Genomic DNA, 19,819 nt, shown 5'->3' on the forward strand with positions numbered 1-19,819 from the left:
CTTGGAATAGTGCCAGTTGCTTGACAACTACACTTAACAACATATGATATCTTAAACAGAACAGAAGTTTGTTTCTCATTCATATAATGTGTTTTTTTTTTTAAGATAGGAAAAGCATTGCTCCTTCAAGCCCGCATTCAAGAACACAGGCTACTAAGGTATTTAATCTGCAGTATGTTGCTTCCAAGACTACTGTAGTACGAATTGGCTATTCCAGTCAAGCATACTGAAAAACTTACATAGAAGAATGCATGTCGGGATTTTGGAGACTAAATTAGATATAAAATATGTGATTTCTACTATTTTTCCACTATTTTGACTTTAATCCCATGCCCTAATATAAAGTATATAAGAATGAGAAATATAGTTTATGTATCTATCAAAATAGACCATAAATGTTTGTGAACATTTGAATCTGTCAGTTTCTCTTGCTCATATGCCTGTAGTCCCAGCTACTAGGGAGACTGAGGCAGGAGAATTGCTTGAACCCGGGAGGTGGAGGTTGCAGTGAGCTGAGGTCATACCACTGCACTCCAGCCTGTGTGACACACTGAGACTCTATCTCAAAAAAAAAAAAAAAAAGAAGAAGAAAAAGAAGTGACTCAACTGATTGATGTGTAAAACCTCATTGTAAAATAATGTTCTATAAATGAAACATTAATACAGTTAAATTTTTGGATTAAAAAAGTCTGCCACTTTGTGAATATGTATTATTTAGGCTTGATTTAGTTAATTTTCTTTTTTCTTTTTCTTTTTCTATTTCTTTTTTTTTTTTGGGACGGAGTTTCACTCCTGTTGCCCAGGCTGTAGTGCAGTGGTGGGATCTCTGTTCACTGCAACCTCCACCCCCGCCAGGTTCAAGTGATTCTCCTACCTTAGCCTTCTAAGTAGCTGGGATTACAGGCACCCACCACCACACCTGGCTGATTTTTTGTGTTTTTAGTAGACATGTGGTTTCACCACGTTGGCCAGGCTGGTCTCAAACTCCAGACCTCAGGTGATCTGCCCACCTTGGCCTCCCAGAGTGCTGGGATTACAGGCATGAGCCACTGCCCCCCTGCCAGTTAATTTTTCTATTAACTAAGACCTAATTAAGATTGAGGCAGAAGAAATGGGTCCTTGGCATTTGAAAATTAGTATTCAATTTGGAAGTTTAATTTGCAACATAGATTGTTTGTTATTAAATTACTAGATATTTTATCACAAAGGCGGAAAGAAAGTTTGCTTAGTTAAAGATCTAAATTACTAGTCATGGTGTCAGATATACAGAATGATTGAAGGTTATTAGAGTCACACACCAGATGAGTAAATTGTTGTAAATATGATTGTGTTCTTAATTTGACTCTCAACCTGGATGTTATTGTTGTATAGAAATGCTACTAATTGTTGTACATTGATTTTATATCCTGAAACCTTGCTAAAATCCTTTATCATTTCTAGTAGACTTTTGTTGGGGTCTTTAGGGTTTTTTAGGCATAGAATGATATTGTTGGGTGAAGACAGATAGTTTGCCTTAATCTTTACTACCTATTTGGGTGCTTTTCTCTTTTTCTCTTGCCAGATTGCTCTGGCTAGGACTTCTGGTACTATGCAGCAAGATTTATTGCAAAGAGTGAAAGAACAAAGCTTCCACACTATGCAAAGGGACCCTAGTGGGTTGCCACTGCTGGCTCGCTTTTATTCCCTTATCTGACCCCACCCACATCCTGCTGATTGGTCCATTTACAATGCTTTAGCTAGACACGCAAGTTCTTCAAGTCCCCACTAGATTAGCTAGACACAGAGCACTGACTGGTGCATTTACAAACCTTGAGCTAGACACAGCGTGCTGATTGGTGCATTTATAATCCTCCAGCTAGACATAAAAGTTCTCCAAGTACCCATTGGACTCAGGAGCCCATTTCGCTTTACCTAGCGGATCCCGGCCCGGGCCGCGGGCGGAGCTGCCCGCCAGTGCCCGGCCACGTGCCAGCACTCCTCAGCCTTTGGGTGGTTGATGGGACCAGGAACTGGTAGCAGGGAGTGGCGCCCATTGGGGAGGTGAGCAGAAGCCCACGGTTGGGAGGCGGGGGCGGGAGCGGGGAAGGGGGAGCGGGGGAGGAGCGAGGGGGGAGCGGTGGCGGGGAGCGGCGTGGTTGGGGGCGGCGGACAGCATGAGGGCTCTGGCATGGCAGGCTGCAGGTACGGAGCCCTGCCCCGCCCCGCCCCGCGGGGAAGTGGCTGAGGCCCCGCGAGAATTCGAGTGCGGCGCCGGCAGGCCGTCACTGTTAGGGGACCCAGCGCACCCTCTGCAGCTGCTGGCTCGGGTGCTAAGCCCCTCACTGCCCAGGGCTGGCGGCGCCGGCAGGCCGCTGGGAGTGCGGGGCCCGCCCAGCCCGCGCCTACCCGGAAGTCGCGCTGGACGTGCGAGCACCGCGGGCGGCCCCGGTTCCCGCCCGCGCCTCTCCCTCCGCACCTCCCCGCCAGTAGAGGGAGCTAGCTCAGGCCTCAGCCAGCACAGAGAGGGGCTCCCACAGTGCTGCGGTGGGCTGAAGGGCTCCTCAAGCGTGGCCTGAGTGGGCTGAGGCCGAGGAGGCGTCTAGAGCCAGCGAGGCATGCCAGCACGCTGTCACCTGTCAGAAATACAGGAAGAACATCAATAATGTTCGAAGTTATAAAGTAGGTTTTTATCAAGAATAAAACATAAATGATCAAATAATTCCTTATAAAAACATTTTTTATTTCTAGGAATCAAAACATAAATATAAAATTTGAGAGTCCACCAAAAAAAATTAGATGCCAGATTTCACTGTAATGATCAGGGAAGCTCCCAAACGGTTTGTTTCCTGCGCCTCGGGGAAACTTTCTGTTTCGTGTTAAGGATCTTGAACCATAATGTTTAGAAAACCATGGGTTGATGCTTTCAGAACCTCTATGATTGTTGCCTCTGACACTGCATCCGATAGACTAACATGTTGATTAGGGAAAGCTAAATTCAATAAAATACGACTACAAGTGGGGTCACCACCTTGACAGGGTTAAGTTAGAAGAGTAGATGATAAGGTGGTATTGAAGTCTGGGCTCAAATGGTTACCCGGGGCCTTTCAAGACCAATGACTGATAAGAATAGGTAATGTTCAGGACATAGAGTTTAGGATGGGGGGACACTGTGGGTTAAGGGCCGTGACAGAAGTCTTCATAAGTAAACTACTATTGACATAAGCTGCTACCTGCCCGGGTGAGCAATCTGTTGGCCCAGAGGAGAGTTGTTTACTGACATAAATTGATTTGCAGAAATTTCCTGAAGCAAACAATAAGTTATTTATTGGTTTGCAGCCTTACTTTCCTGAAAAATAATTTTCTGGAATAAATTGTGAAATCATGTTGACACAGATGGCCTCAGGTTTCAGTTCGGATAATTAAGCTGTGTAAATATAGAAAGTCTAAGGTTTCTGTGTGCTGTTGATTCACAGTATGCAACAATGATCATATTACTTTTATTTACTATGAGCTTCAGCTGAAAGTCCAAAAGAAACTTTAATTTCAGATCTTTAATGAAATCATTATAGCTGTGATAATTTCCTTTAGCTGGGTGTGAGTGTGTGATGTGTGTGTGTGTGTGTGTACTCTGGCAGCATATTCCAAATAATTACTGTAAAATTTCAATTTGAAGTTTATAGAAGACGTATTAAATTGTTTAAACTCTTTGTTATTTAAATCCTATATTATTTTAGTTGATTACTCTGTATTATTATGGCAAAGCTTTGATATGTTGCCCTGAATTTAAATGAAAAGCCTGTTAAGCATAAAAACAGGAATATTTTATTACCAAAAAGAATTAACTACCATATGTCATTTACAGAAAAGAGTAAATTCTTCAGGGCATAGAAAATATACATTTCCTTCTGTTTGTGTGGAAATAAGCAAAATGCCTGTTATAATAGATTCCTCACAGAATTTTGTGAAGCTTCAGGTAAACCTGAAAGAGAAAAATAAAAATAAAATGCTAGAGTTTCATAATTACAAATTGGGATATAAAAATAGAATAATTATTTGAATTTTGTATTTCTCTCCAGGGGATCAAAAGTAATATATAAACTTTTAATAAATATTGATATAGCTTCACGTTGACTCCATATCCGAGCAATTTGCTTTCTGTTAAATTCACTACTGCATAATTTTTCTCAGGCTAGAATGCACTTGGATGCCAGAAATTTTGATTTCTTAATGTGAAATTAGGTGATAATACATTCCAAAGTATATATTTTTTCAACTTTAAATATATGTGGTGTATTTGGAGTAATATCTGAGTAAATACACTTATATGTAAGAGAATCAAAGGAACAAGATATTATTTTATATCCAAGGAAATTTAAACACTTAGAACATAAGTACGTATTGCGTTACTTCATATTAAAGAAATGTTTTGCAAAAGAAAATAAAGGAGTTTATTTTATAGCCCCATTTCCACAAATAATAGCAAAGGTACATACACACTCATATCTGATGTTTTACACACTCATTAAATGTTGTTTCTTTTAAAATTTGTTGCTTCTAGTATTTTAAAAAGCAAGCCTATAGATTGTTGTGTGTGTATATATATATGGCAGCAAGCAAGAGAATGGGCCTCTTCTACTGAGGTTTAACATTTGCATGTATATGTATATTTTGATTCACATAGACTTGTTGTTCTACATGAACAGTGATTCCTGGTTACATTATTGGAAAATGGAAGCAATGCTCAAAGAGCATCACCTAAATTTCCATCACATTTTGCTCTCAATATATTTTGTGCATCCAAATATATTGTGATTAATCTGCATACATTTTTGCTGTTCTAGGTGATGCTGATATGAGGCTATGTAATACATGACCTTAGTCTGCATGTTGTACTTGTGTAACACACATAATTTTACAGTGCTAACAGGTGCACTGCAGTTCATCAACCATTGTGGTCATTAGGCCATAGGAAAATGCAGTGTGATAGTACCCTTGTCTTCTTTTCCATCTGTTATCTCATATCCAAATAACAGTGGATAGACCTTATGAGAATATGAAGTGAGATAAAAATAATTTTTGGCTTTTCAATGTATCTTATTTGATCTAAGAGGTATTTCCCCAACTTTGATGCAATAATTATTGTCACAAAATTTGACTTTATTAAAGACCATTTTAAGGATCTTTGCAGCTGACAGCAGTGACTTTTTTTCCTCCTACAAAGTTTCAACTGACAGTCTTATTGTCTCTGATTTTCCCAAATTAATGACATAATGAGTCACCAGTGCTTTGGCTGTTCAATAGGGATTTAGTAAGCAATGAGTCATATGTTGGGGAACACTTCAACAAACAGAATGTTGGCAGAGAAAGATGTATGAATCAGCTAGGAAGAAATACTATTCTATCATTGAGGATCTTTATAATATTAGATATCACAGAAAAATTTTCATATAGATTACCATATGAGTGAGCCAAAATCTCAAGGAACAAAAAAGCTTAGTATAATTATAACTCCTTGCCATGATTTAACTTAAAATTTCTTTACTTACTTAGTAATTCTATAAACAAGAATCATTTCTGTTAAGGATACCAAGAGTGTTCATATTGAATCAGAACATTTAGAAGAAATAATTGAGGAACTCACATGTAAAACATCATTAACCAAACTAAAATAAAATGTGAGGGCATAAACTTAACCAGAAATGTTTAAAACCTATATATTAAAAAAACTAGAAAACACTTCTGAATGACACAAATTTGGATTTGAGCACAGAGAAAGAAATGCCATGCTCTTGAAAAAGCCTCAAAATCAAAAATGTGCCAGTTCTTTAAATAAACTTACACCTCTTATGTTATAACAAAACAATATTTTCTAGAATTTATTTTTCTGGATTTAGAGAAACAGACAAATTTACTTGGAGGAATAAAAAAGCAAGAATAGCTAGAAATATAAAATCAATGGAATATGGAGTCAATACAAAATATTAAGCAATTCTTAAAGCTTCTATGATTAAAATGAGCATATAAATACAGATAGATTAAGATCATATAGAAAATCAGGACATTGACAGATATGGAAAGGTGGTATATAATGAAAACATTTCAGGTCAGTGAGGGGGAAATGTTAACTGGAAAAGAATATTAAAAAGGCAATGAACTCAGTAAGACAACAAGAAGCAACCCATAGAAAAATAACTGGACTGGATTAAAAAGAAAATATTTTAGACACTTCAAAAACAAAATATTCAAATAACCAATAAACTTATTAAAAGGTTTTTATTTATATTAGTTATCTGAAAAAATAATTCAAACCACAATGAGATGTAATTACGTGTCTTTTAGAATCCTGAATTTGAAAGGAATATTTTGGAATTCTAAGTTGAAAAGAAAATGCAAAGTATTGATGAGAATGTTGACTAATTAGAACACTCGTAAATTGATGTTATTGGCATAACTTAGTTCAAATAATTTGGATAAAGGTATGTATTAGGCCCCAAAATTCTACTTGTAAAGGTGGTTTCTCCAGAAATGCATGCATATATATAGCTAAAAAAAATGTGTACTCATGAAAACACTTTTCAGAATAACACCAAAATAACCCCAAACTGTGGGCCAAAAGTGGACTAAAATACTTATAAAGAGTACAGTAAACAAATAAGTTATAATATGATCACCTAATAAAATATTAAAGAGAAATAAATGTAAGTAGTTTCATTTGCAGGTCATATAATCTATTAGTCTCACAAATACAATATTAAGCAAAAAAATATGGCTCAAAACACTGCACACACTATTTGATTCCTTACTGGTAAAAGTTAGAATAGTGTTATGTTAGGAGGGATGGGTGGAAATCAGGTGTGTGACTATTACATTTTCTTATTCTGGATGATCATAGTATTTTAAAACTCATTAAGCTTTAAACTTATGTGCATTTAAACATGTGTATACAATACTTTAATAGATTCAAATCAATAAGAAAATATAAAACTGATGGAAAAATAGCTTGAGCAAATGAACAAGTATAGCAGAAAAGAAGGGCTACATATAGTTTAAAAACTTGAAGAGATGTTTAATCATACGCATTTAAATTGAAATACCATTTTCATGTTCCAAAATTAAAATTATTAGAAATATGATGGTATGTGCTCGCTTCGGCAGCACATATACTAGAAATATGATGGTATACAGTGATGGTAATATGGGAGAAAGGAAACATCCTAGGCAATTTGGCTAAATTTTCTGAGAAAGATCTAGGCAATATGCCATTAAGATTTAATGTGAACAAATGGGAAATTTGCCCACATAAATAAATGGAAAGATACTCTATTTTTCAAAATTTAATCTGAAAATACCTAAGCCCTTGATATTTTTCTGAAACTGGAATGTCCTTGTGGTCATTGGGTTTTAGAGACATAATTTTCACTGTGATGGTCATAATTTTAAAAAGTTGCATCATCCATTTTTAGTTAACATATACTGTAGTAACTTATCACATACCTATGTAATAGAAAAATAGAGTCAATTCATCTAAGGACAGACATGAAAATGACAAATACATATAGAGATAGAAAGGTATCTTGTGCATTACACTGAGACAGACAGTAGAAATAAACAATTTACATGGGTTAATTTATTTTAATTAAGATATATAAGTGGTTAGATAAATGTTAAATAGGTCAGTATGTAATTACAGTAAATGACAAATTGTTATGTATGGTACATTTGTAGGCATAAAACAGACATTACATTTTGGAAAATTGTGTTCTATGCAACAGTGCCAAGTCTAATGAAAGTAAAGGGAAGAGGAATTCAGCCAAAGTACCAACCCCTGTTATCCATTCCTTGAGAAAGGAACTTCTTTATACACTAAAAAGAGGGGATTCTTTTTAAATTTCTTTGTTTCCAGAGGGGCATCTTCATACACATACAGATACACACACACACACACATACACACACACACATTTACATTATATTTAAATGTGTGTGCATGATATATGCATGTATTTATTTATTTAATATATATGTGTTATCCAGGTCCTATATAAGAACACACACGCGCATTTTGAATCAAACACTCTTTCGTATAATTTCAGCGACAAATGTATGCAATAAATGAGAATAACTTTCCAAAAAGCTATTCAAAAGTATAATTTTCAAATAAAATATGTTTATATGACAACAAATGATTTTTTATAAATAATATATTCTGCATTATCAATCTGCCACTGGTTTTTATTAAATAAAAAACCCCATAAGTTTGTATGCTCTTAAAATACATATAACATTTGTAAGAATAGTTTTTATGTAAAAATAATTATAGTTCACTATAACTATGTTAAAAATAGATATAGCCAGGCAAGTCACTCATGCCTGTAGCCCAGCACTTTGGTAGGCTGAGGTGGGCAGATCACTTGAGGCCAGGAGTTCAAGACCAGTCTGGCCAACATAGTGAAACCCCATCTCTAATAAAAATACAAAAATTAGCCGGGCATGGTGGCACATACCTTGTAATCCCAGCTACTCAGGAAGCTGTGGCAGGAAGATTGCTGGAACCCAGCAGGCAGAGTCTGCAGTGAGACAAGATCATGCCACTGCACTCCAACCTGGGTAACAGAGTGAGACTCTGTCTCAAAAAAAAAAAAAAAAAAAAAAGAAGAAAAGAAAAAAATAGACACAGATGAAGGGTGTCTTTGATTATGCAAATAGGTTACCCATCTTGTACTCACTGTGTTTATTTCAATAAATGATCCACAGAATATGCTACTTTCGATTTATAGTTTTCTTCTCCTTCACAGCTGTGGACTGGGAAAGTATTTCTTATTATTTCTGCTGCAGAGTAGCAAAAAATTATGAGCCAGAAGGAAGACCACTACAACAAGCAAAATCTCTGAGTAATCATAAAATGAAGAACTATTTCCTTTTGGGATTCATTGTGAAGAATTTGATTTTAAATTCTTGGTGTTGGCATTTTATTTTTAAAATTTAGCTTTCTTGCCTATTCTGAAATTGTCAAAAATTCAGAAAAACAATCATGATCATTTGCTTACTGATCAATGGAGATCTAATTATTTTTAGGCTGTGAGACTACAGTAATAAATAAATAATAAATAAATAAAGTTGATACTTCCTTTTATCAAGGGAAAGTGAGCATTTTTCTTAGTCCTAAATCACCAGATGAAGGGATATATGTAATACTTGAGTGTTGACATTTTATTAATTTTTATATTTAGAGCTGTAAAGTTGAAACAAATGGGTCAATGTGATATACCATAAAATATTTTAAAAACACAAAAAAGAAATATCACTAAAATTTAAGCATAAATACAAAAAAACCCTGAGCTATAGGAAGGGAAGTATCCTCTAAATGCCTGAGTTGAAGGTAGTCCTCTTAGAACAATAAGAAGCAGTGTTTGATGGGAACGTGATTTTTCAAGTATTTTGAATTTTCAAACTCACCACATTAACTGAGTAAAATGAAAAAAATATATAAACTTCCTCTGAGGCAGAAAAAACATTTGGCATTTTCAAGATAGAATTATAATAAAAATATCTCGCCCCAATAGAATACAAAGAAGCATCCTTAAGCAAATAGAAGGCATCTACGGAAATATCACACTGAAGTTTGAACTAATAAATTATTCATTTAAGATCCAGAACAAGACAAAGTGTCCTCTTTCACTATTGTTCTCTCTACTGTATGGGAGGAATTAACCAGTGAGACAAATCAAAGAAATAAGTAAAACATACACAGTTAAGAAATGAAAAATCAATTCTAAATTTTTAAACAATTCCATTACCTATACATAAAATTCTAGTGACTGTAAAAATCAACTGCTAGAATAAACTAGTAATTTTAGCCACATCATAGAAAAAAATAAGTCAACCCATTAACTTATTTCTATATGTTTTCAATGAGTAATTAATGATAAAAATCAAATCCATGTAAAATACTAATAAAAATAAAATATGTAGATATGTTTTTAACAAATTACATGCAAGATCTCTCTAAATAGGAAACCAGCAAAAGTGTTGGGAGATGTATGAAAGTTCTAAATAAATGGAGTCACATACAATAATTGATGGTTTTGATGTGTGTCTCTGTCCAAATCTGATATAATGTAATCTCCGGTGCTAGAGGTGAGACCTGGTGGGAGGTAACTGGATCATGGGGTGGATTTCTCGTGAGTGGTTTAGCATCATCCCCTTAGTATTGTTCTCACAATAGTGAGTGAGTGAGTTCTCATGAGATCTGGTCATTTAAAAGTGTGTAGCACCTTCCCCTTTCACTCTCTTGCTGTTCTGGCCATGTGACGTGCCTGTCCCCCTTTGCTTTCTGCCATGTTCATAAGTTTCCTGAGTCCTCCCAGAAGCTAAGTAGATGCCAGCATCATCCTTCCTGTGTAGCCTGCAGAACAGTGGGCCAATTAAATCTCTTTTCTTCATAAATTATTGAGTCTTCTGTATTTCTCTATAGCAATGCCAGAACAAACTAATACAATAATCATGGCTTGAAATTTCAGTGAATTTTAGCGTGTGTAAAAGGTTTTGGTTTTTCCAAATTAATCATTCTAGAAATCCTCACCATAATCACAAAAGATATTTTTATGTAAATTGACACACTAATTTAAAAATGTACATTACATCAAGAGAGCAAAAAACAAATGATAAAAAGCTGAAAAAAAAGTTGGAATACTCACTTCCTAACACCATGCAATAATTTAAAGCTGTAGTCATCAAGAGAATGTGTCATCAGCATATGGATAAACAGTTAGAGTAATGGAATGGAATAGAGTTCACAAATAGATCCATGCTTATATGAATAATATAATATCAAAGATACTGCAGTTATTCAAAGAGGAAAGATAATTTTATTTAACAAAGTGTGCAGAACTACGAGATGAATGTGAAGAATATGAAGAAAACAAACCTCAAGTCCTTCCTCACAACAAAAGCATGAATGAGTTCAAAATTAAATGAGTCCAAAATACATTATGGATCAATATGTAAAAGTGAAAGCATAGTCTTCAAATATAAAGCACAGAAAATGTCTCAGTAAACTACCTGAAAGCATTTCTTTTTATCCAAACTATGTGAAGAAATTTCTTTTTATTCAGAAAGCAATAATTATATGATGATAAACTATAGAAATGTATAAATATATTTATACTTTAATGTTTATTTTTAATTACACAATTATATATACTATTTATTATGAATAAGTGCAAGAATATATAAATATATTGTACAACATAGAAATGAGATAACAATATAAACTATTTAACAGATGCTACACAAAAATGATATAATAGCAAATAAGCAAAAGAAAAATTTCTTAATATCATTAGTAATAAAAAATAAAATGAGATAATTATACACATCTACTAGAAAAGCTACTATTTTAAAAATTGTGTTACCAGTATTTGGCATAGACGTCAAGAAACCAGAATCTGGAGTTTGTATACATTGACGGTGGGAGTGTAACACAGTACAGCTACTTTGGATAACTAAATCTACCTTATGTGTACCAATTCTATCCCTAGGCATTTATCCTGGGGGGAGAAAAGCATAGGTCTATAAAAAGGCTTGCACAAGTACCTTTATTCATTATTGTCAAAAACAGAAACCACACAACTGTCCACCAAGAGTGGCATTCTCAAGTTCAGCACTGTTAGCTGTTGAAGTGGCTTAATTCTTTGTTGTGGGGAGCTATCCTTTGTGGAACTGTGGCCTGTGCACACTCTATGCCCTCCTCCACAAACCTCTGATAACCAAAATTGTCCCCAAATATTGGAAATGTCCCCTGGCAGGTAAAATGTCCCTCATTTGAGAACCTCTGGTCAAGAGTTTAGTAAATAAATTATAGTGGTATGTCTATGAAATGAAATAATACATAACAATAAAAAACAATGTGCTACTTAAACATGCAACAAATTGTTGAATCTCAACAATTATGCTTAAGGAAAAAAGACAAAAATAATTCATACTCTATAATTCTACTGATATATAATTGTAGAAAATAAAAACTAATATATGGTAATAAAACCAGATTAGTATTGGATTGACGATGTGTTGACAGTCAAAAGAAGAGGCATAAGATCACTTTATAGAGTGATAGTACAAGTATATACGTATGTTAATGTTTAAAAATTTCACACCTTAAAAATGTGCAGTATACCAGATGTTAATTATATCTCATAAAGCTATTAAAATTTAATCTCAAAATTATAGCTTTATTGCATTTTAGGGCATTATCCAATTTTGAATCTAATCCAGTTATCATAGCTTAATGCAGTATTATGAAAATAATGCCTATAAAGATCCAGTTCCTCAAACACCCTTGGAACCAATTTTGTCACCTATATTAGTTACCTTGGGCTGCTATAATAAAGTACCACAAGCTGTGTGTCTTTAAGCAACAGAAATTTCTTCTCTTGCAGTTGCGGAGGTCAAAAGTCTGAAAACAAGGTGTCTGCAGGACCAGCCTCCTCTGGATGCTCTGGGTAAGAATCTTTTCCATGCCTTTCTCTTAACTTCTGATGTTGCCATCAGAACTTCAGATGGTGTTCCTTGGCTTCTATTAATATTAATACATAAATCCTTTTCAGTCTCAGCTTCTGTCTTCACATGGTCCTCTCCACGTCCTATCTGTTTCTCTTCCCTCTTCTGATAAAGATAAAGCACGTTATTGTAACTCCCACCTAAAGACATCATTTTAGCTTGATTACATCTGCAAAAACTTTGTGTCCAAATAAGGTCTCATTTACCTTATGTGTATAATTAGGGGTTAGGGCTTGAACATATGGGTTTGGGGAGGCGAACACAATTCAGACCATGACACTCATTGTTTCACTCATTAATGAGTTAAAGGTGCTTTGATATTATTACATTTGAATGAGAGTGGTTTTTAAAATTACACTTTGTCATGTAGTTTATTCCACCCTGATGCTTAAAGGGAGTCACCTGCCTCAGCCAATTAAACTATGTTGTCTCTGCAGTGCGTTTTATCACAAGAACATGACCTTTAAGCACAAGAACACCTTGTATTCCACCACTAAAAACAGAGAAATGAAATCTACCTTCACTGTTTCGCTATTTCTTTCCATCTTTACTGACTTGGTATTTTGTTGTTGCTGTCATTTCTGGTTGTTGATCAATTTTCATTTCTATTCTTATTTTGCTGATAATTCTTATAAATCAGTGCTGAATTTTGTCAAAATATTTTTCTGCATCTCTACAGATGATCATTTTATGTTTTTGTCCCTGTGATAATTTGGTGAATGTCATTGATAAATTTTTAAATAATGAATATCTTTGCATTTAAGATAATATTTTTCACTGTTAATGTTATCACTGAAATGAAAGCTAAACCTAGCCATGGGTATTAGAGGTGCACGATTTTTAAAATTGTATAAAATTAGATATAAAAATACAAATAAATATATATAATTTTAAAACTATGTTAAAATGTAAATGCCAAATGATAGAGCACTAAATGAAGCTTATAATATTAAATACAATCTTTAGAAACTCTCTTGCAGTGCAGGAAAAAAATAGAACTGAAAACAAAGCAGAAGAAATCACAGATATAAAATTAAAGAGGATGTAATTAAGCACCTGAGTTCCAACATCTAGCAAAAATCTAAGAATTTAAATATCATGCAAATACAGACTAAAATACAATATAAAATAAAATTTCCTGAGCTAATTTTTAAAATACTGCTTAATTTGTAGATCAAAATGCAGACTAATTTTCTGACTATATTACTACAAAAACCTTCTATAAATATTTTTTAACTAAAATTATAAGAAAAACATCGCAATAAATATGTAAGATTAATATTTTCATTTCTGAAGTATAAAATGTCTGGATAGACTTGAGCTTGTTGCTTTAGTTTTATATGTAAAGACTTGAAAAATTCTATTTTGTTTTGAAAAATATTTTGAGCTAAAAATGTATTCCACATTTGTTAGGAATGGAAGTCTTTAAAATATGAAATATTTCCAATTGAAGAAAAATAGTGAAAATGAACTTTATCTGAATAAGATTAATGAAAATTATATGTTGAAAAAGTAAAATAGTTATGTGTACTAACAGTGACTACTAACCCAACAATATAAAATTAAATAAAAATATTATTACCATGTTAAATACAAATTAAAATTAATTATAAAAATAAGATCTATGATTAAAGTATTAAAATAAAATGAGACTATTCACAAATTTAAAAGCAAATTGGTGAATGAAGTATTTTTTGAAATAATAAATTCTTTGGCATATTTTGTATTTTTTATTACAAATGAAAATTATTTGAAATATTTAAAGGAACAAAATATTTGCAGCTCTATTTTATTGAGAAAATAATTACAAAACAAAAACAAGGAGTTTTTGTAATTACAAAAGAATATATTAATAATATTATTTAGATCACAAAACCAGAAAAGCTTTATATCATTTCTAACAATAAGTGTAAACCATCTAATTTTCTGAAAAGGGGTGGAAATAAATATTTAACAAAGAAGATGTTATTCTTAAATTGTAATATGTACATTGCCTAAAAATAAAAAGGTAGTTGAAGATATATTGTGAACAACAAAAAATGAAGAGTTGATAATATTAATGTGCGAAGGAAACTCATAACATATTGTACTAGTTATAAATCAGTGTGTTGACAAAACCTGAGTCCTCAATTATTATTGACTGTTATTGACATATTAATGATAGAATATTAAATATAGAATATAATAAAGCAATTTAGAATAAAAAAGAGAAAGTGATAGACATAAATAGAAACAAAATGCAACTGTTCAATATTAAAAGCCTTTCTAAATTGTTCGTGTTTTCTAGTGACCTGTTTCACTATGCAGTGTAGACTCAGGTGTCTAGATTTTAGTTGCAGATAAGCACAGGTAGTATTTTCCAGATCTCAGAATGACTAGTTACATTAAAATAGGCCATAAACCATATATTTCATTCTTATGGTTGACAAACCTCTAATTCACCTGAAAATATTAAAAAGAAAGACGACAGATGTGACAGTGGTTGGAAGTTGAGGATAAGAAGAAGTTGGCAGAAATAAGGTTTCTTCTTTTGGACAGCAATGCATGATAAAAAAAAAAATTAAACTAAATTCAGTTCATTTCCACTAACTGGGACTTATTTAGAAACTTGAAGAAAGTCTTTGAAGAATTTCAATTGAGGAGTAAATAGGGGCCAATTTATTTCATAGTGTGGACTCTCAAGACAATATACAGCAGTGCTTCTCAAAGTTAAACAGTATATGAGTGACCTGGAAATGTTATGAAGACGTAAATTTAATAGGGCTGGAAGAAGTCTGAGATTCTCAATTTCTAGTGAATTAAATTACAAAGAAGAGGAGAAAATAAGGTTATTGCTTACTTTGTATACATTCACAAACACAGGCTAATCGAATAATTGTTTAAAGTATTGCTCTGGTAAGAATTAAATTACATATTTCGTAGGAAACATTTTCTTTACATTCGGATTTTATCTATTATTAGAATAATAATAGAATCTTGACTTTATGTAACTCTATATTCCAAACAACTAGAAACTTTTCGATAGCAATTGTTCACCATTTAATAACACTTTTCCAAGATATCTAATGCACTCAAGGACAAAATAGCTGCCTTCCAGTGATTTCCAATTTATTCAATTTTCAGGCAATTTGTCTGCCCACACAATGACAGATTATAGTTACATTCTTGCCACGCTCTGAACAGCTAAGCCAATTGTTTTCAATCTTTTTTCTTCAGCAACTCCATCTCTTAAAGCACTTCAGAGTAGTTCCTGAAAGGATTCCTCTTTAGTTAAATGGCTATACAGCTCTCCCATCATCCAAAATAATCAGTGAAGAGATAGCAATATTTTTCATTACATTAGGCCAAGTTCCATTGCTTCCTTCATCTTGTAATCTGATCAGAAACACCACTATAGATCCAATAATTGAGTTTAGAGTTTCAGAGAATTTAGGGTCACAGAACATCTATGTCTATTTTGTAAAGATTATTGCATATTACTGAAATAGCTAGTCAAACACTGCAGTCTGCTTAAAGTATCAAAATAGAAATGTTGAATGCTGTGTCTGCACGGAGTTCACTTAAGCAAAGAATCTACTAGGCTTTTAAGTCTGTTAATGCAAATTCCTGAATACAGTTGACCCTCCATACCCCCATTATGGGTGGATTTAACCAACCATGAATCAAACATATTTGTTAAAAGAAATACCAAAAATAATTTTAAAAAAGAAATACAACAATAAAACAATGCAAATAAAAAACAATCCTTGTAACAATTATGTGCATAGCATTTATATTGTATTCAGTAGTATTAATATAAGTAATCTGGAAATGATATAAAGTATACAAGAGGGTGTGTGTAAGTTATATGCAAATACTAGGCTATTTTATATAAGAAACTTGAGCATCTCTGGCTTTTGCTATGAAGGGATGATGGTGGTAGGATTGGTGGTGGTCCTGGAACAAATCCCCAGCAGGTACCAAGGGGGACTGTAGACCCCAAAGCTGTTTATGAATGAGTCACAGCAGCAGGATTGAGGTAGGAATGCTCCCCACAGAAAACATCAACCACCTGTTAATTTTTGAATCTGCTTCTCTCAGGCATGCCTTCAAATGCTGTAACCTGGAGATGCAACTCATTTTCATGCTGCTAAGTAGGAATAGGTGATTCAGTTCCCCAAGAAAGTGACAGAGGTCCCTGAAATAGAGATTTAAAGTTACATAATGTCAAATGCTAGTCATTTTCTTTTTGCTCGGTGGTATCGTCTCACAAAAACCTTTTATAATATTTCTAATTCATTTACCAGATTTATAGAATCATCAAATTGTCTCTCAATGTGTTTTTCAAATATTTTGTGAAGTGGTTAGGGTAACAACCTATTGTTCGAATGTATTTTGTGAAGTGGCTAGGGTAACAACATAATGTTTGAACGTATGTTCGAACATATGTTCGTCTTTAAATACAAATGTATTTTGGTTGAGTGATTACTCAAGGTCATTGAGGAATCCACAAGGTTAACCTCCTGACTCTAGAACCGTTGTTATATAGAGATACATAAATACCTGGTTTAATATGATAGGCTTAGCAAAATATTTAATAAATAAGGTCTTAGTAAAACAATACACATGTATTTATCCACTTATTTAATTTTGTTTTTCCATTTCTTCTGAACATAAGTTCCTGAGGACTCGGGCCTTTTTTCACAGTTCATTTTTGGATTCCAACATCTAGCCAGTACTTTGCAAAGAGCACTGAATTTGAAATAAATTTCTCAGTTAATGATTTGAATCATATAAAATATTTAGTAAATTTGCAAACTAGTAACCGTGTAAAGTGATTAAAACAAACATACTAGAGGGTAATAATCCCCTGTCCCTTGCCTTCTTCCTTTATATCCATTTCATTCTTATTCTTGTCTACCTCCCCTGCCCCACCCAGGGAATGTGGTTAGCCCATCAACTGCAAAGACGGTTCTCATATAATATTGTTCTGATGGATAATGAGACTCTGAAAGTGGAACATAAACAGATAAAACAAAAACAAACAGAAAAGAACCCAAAAACCTAAACTCAACTTCAGTTAAGGCAGAAAATATCTGTTCAGCCTAAACCAGGCATACTCAACTTCCTCTTCTTCTGTTAGAAGCCTGATCCTACTTCAGTCTGGAACCACCTAGTCTTCAGGTTTGCCTGGTGCTCACCAGCTGAAGAAATCCTTTAATGACCTTTATTCTGTCAAGTAAATTGTTTTCTTTTGGCAACTTGCATGTTGTTTTTCAGGTTTTCATTTATTTTTTTTTTATATTTAAAGTCATATTTTCTTCCTTTTATTCACTTTGCTGGTCTTTCTCACTTTAATTTTTTTTGCCTTGTTTTGCATTTGTTTAACTTTTTTGTAACTTATCTCTTTTATTTTGGAAATTATTCACATTATCAGTTTTCTTTTGCTAGGCAATTTTGATATTCTAATAAACATTATTAACATAAAATATAAAGTTTATTAACACCAAGCCCAAACAATACAAAGTCTTAGGGCTCTTTAATTGCAATTATTTAAAAATATTTGCTACAAATTGTTCATTATTTTATATTTACGTTGTTCTTCTTATTCCCACAAATCACATATCGTTGGTGTGTTTGTTAAATAAAATTGTGATTGCTTATATATATTTTTTCACATCCTTTCTTCTTCTAATATTTTGGAATGTACATCCAGTTAATTATCCTTTATTCTACAGTGTATACTGTAAAAGTTACTGTCTGAACATGTTACTGTCTGAACTGTAAAAGTTACTTGTCTGAAGATGTCTCTATTTTGATGTGCTCTTGAATTCTAAATCTAATTGACATAAAATTCTAGATTTGCCATTATCATTTATTAGCTCTTCAAAGATATTTCACAATTTTCTGACTTTCAATATTTTTGTTGGTAAAAATGGTGATTGTTAATTGGCTTGCATATTCTGTTTTGGATATTCCATTGTTTCCTTATAATTTATTTATTTATAAGGGAACTTATAAACAAATTATAAGGAAACAATAGAATATCCAAAATAAAGAGAATAGGTATAGGTTCATATACATAATTCTTCAGAATCTACTAATTTGTGTCTTTCTTCTTTACTTCTGTGAACTTTTCAGCTACTATATATTAGAATATTTCTTAACTTTTTTATATTCATTCTGAAATTTCTTGCTGAAATTTGTTCAAAAGGTGAGTTAACGGAGCTATACATTTTTAGTGTCGTGTGCTCTAAATTGCAAAATACATGTATTTTTATTTCAGACAACTTGAGTAACATTTGTGCAAATGTTTTATATATATGGACTTAATTTCATAAATTTAGGCATGGTAGACAAATTTAAAAATGTATAAAAATCATGGGCAAACATGAACATTCTATTTTTGCTACTATAAAAAAATAGCAGACTATCCAACTATTTTATGATACTTAACGATACATCTTACTAAAGGGTCATGACTCTTGCCTCTCAGGGTCAGTTTGCAATAGTGAAAGCAAGAGAAAGTCATGGAAAAAAACAGGGAGAGGGAAAATATTAAGCGCTAGAATATGTACATTGTTTTGCTTGTATAAATTTAGAACATTCAACACATCTTTACAATGAATACATATAAAATACCAATGGCATGAGGAGAATTAGAATAGAAATAAATACAAGGATTCCTTCATGATAACTTAAAAATATCAGTGAAGGTTTGTACATAAAATTTAGGGATTTGAATTATTACCTAATACAATTCTGGCTATAATATCACTAAAGGATTGTAAACGTCTGCTGGGAAACCTATGGGAAAAAATGCAAGTGGAACTGGTGTCATACACACACATTTTCTAATGGGAAGCTTAACTGGTGAAATGTAAGTTGGAAGCATTAGGTCTATGGAAATGTTTTCCCAAATACAATCTTTTCTTGTAGGATAGGAGGTTTTACTGTGATATATTATTTCTGACAGCCTCTTTTTTTTTTTAAAGCAAACAAGCAGAATTAAGTGAATTAATTATCATATCTAACCTTTAAGTACAAATTACTTTCCCTTGGAATTACGTAACTGATAATTGCACATCCTTAGATGTGTTTGAATCTGAGATTTACTCTAAACGCCGAGAAAAAAAAGTGAAATTTTGTTTCCATTGTGACACCTTTATTTCCTTTATAAGTTTTCAAAATTTCTTAAAAAATATTTTTCCCTTTCATAATTTATTCAACAGGTATCTATTGTTAGGTGTTGGGAACACAAGACCTAAAACTCCTGACAAATATATTCTATTTACAAAGTCAAT

Source organism: Symphalangus syndactylus, chromosome 16, assembly GCF_028878055.3.
Source record: "Symphalangus syndactylus isolate Jambi chromosome 16, NHGRI_mSymSyn1-v2.1_pri, whole genome shotgun sequence".
Classification (NCBI taxonomy): Eukaryota; Metazoa; Chordata; class Mammalia; order Primates; family Hylobatidae; genus Symphalangus; species Symphalangus syndactylus.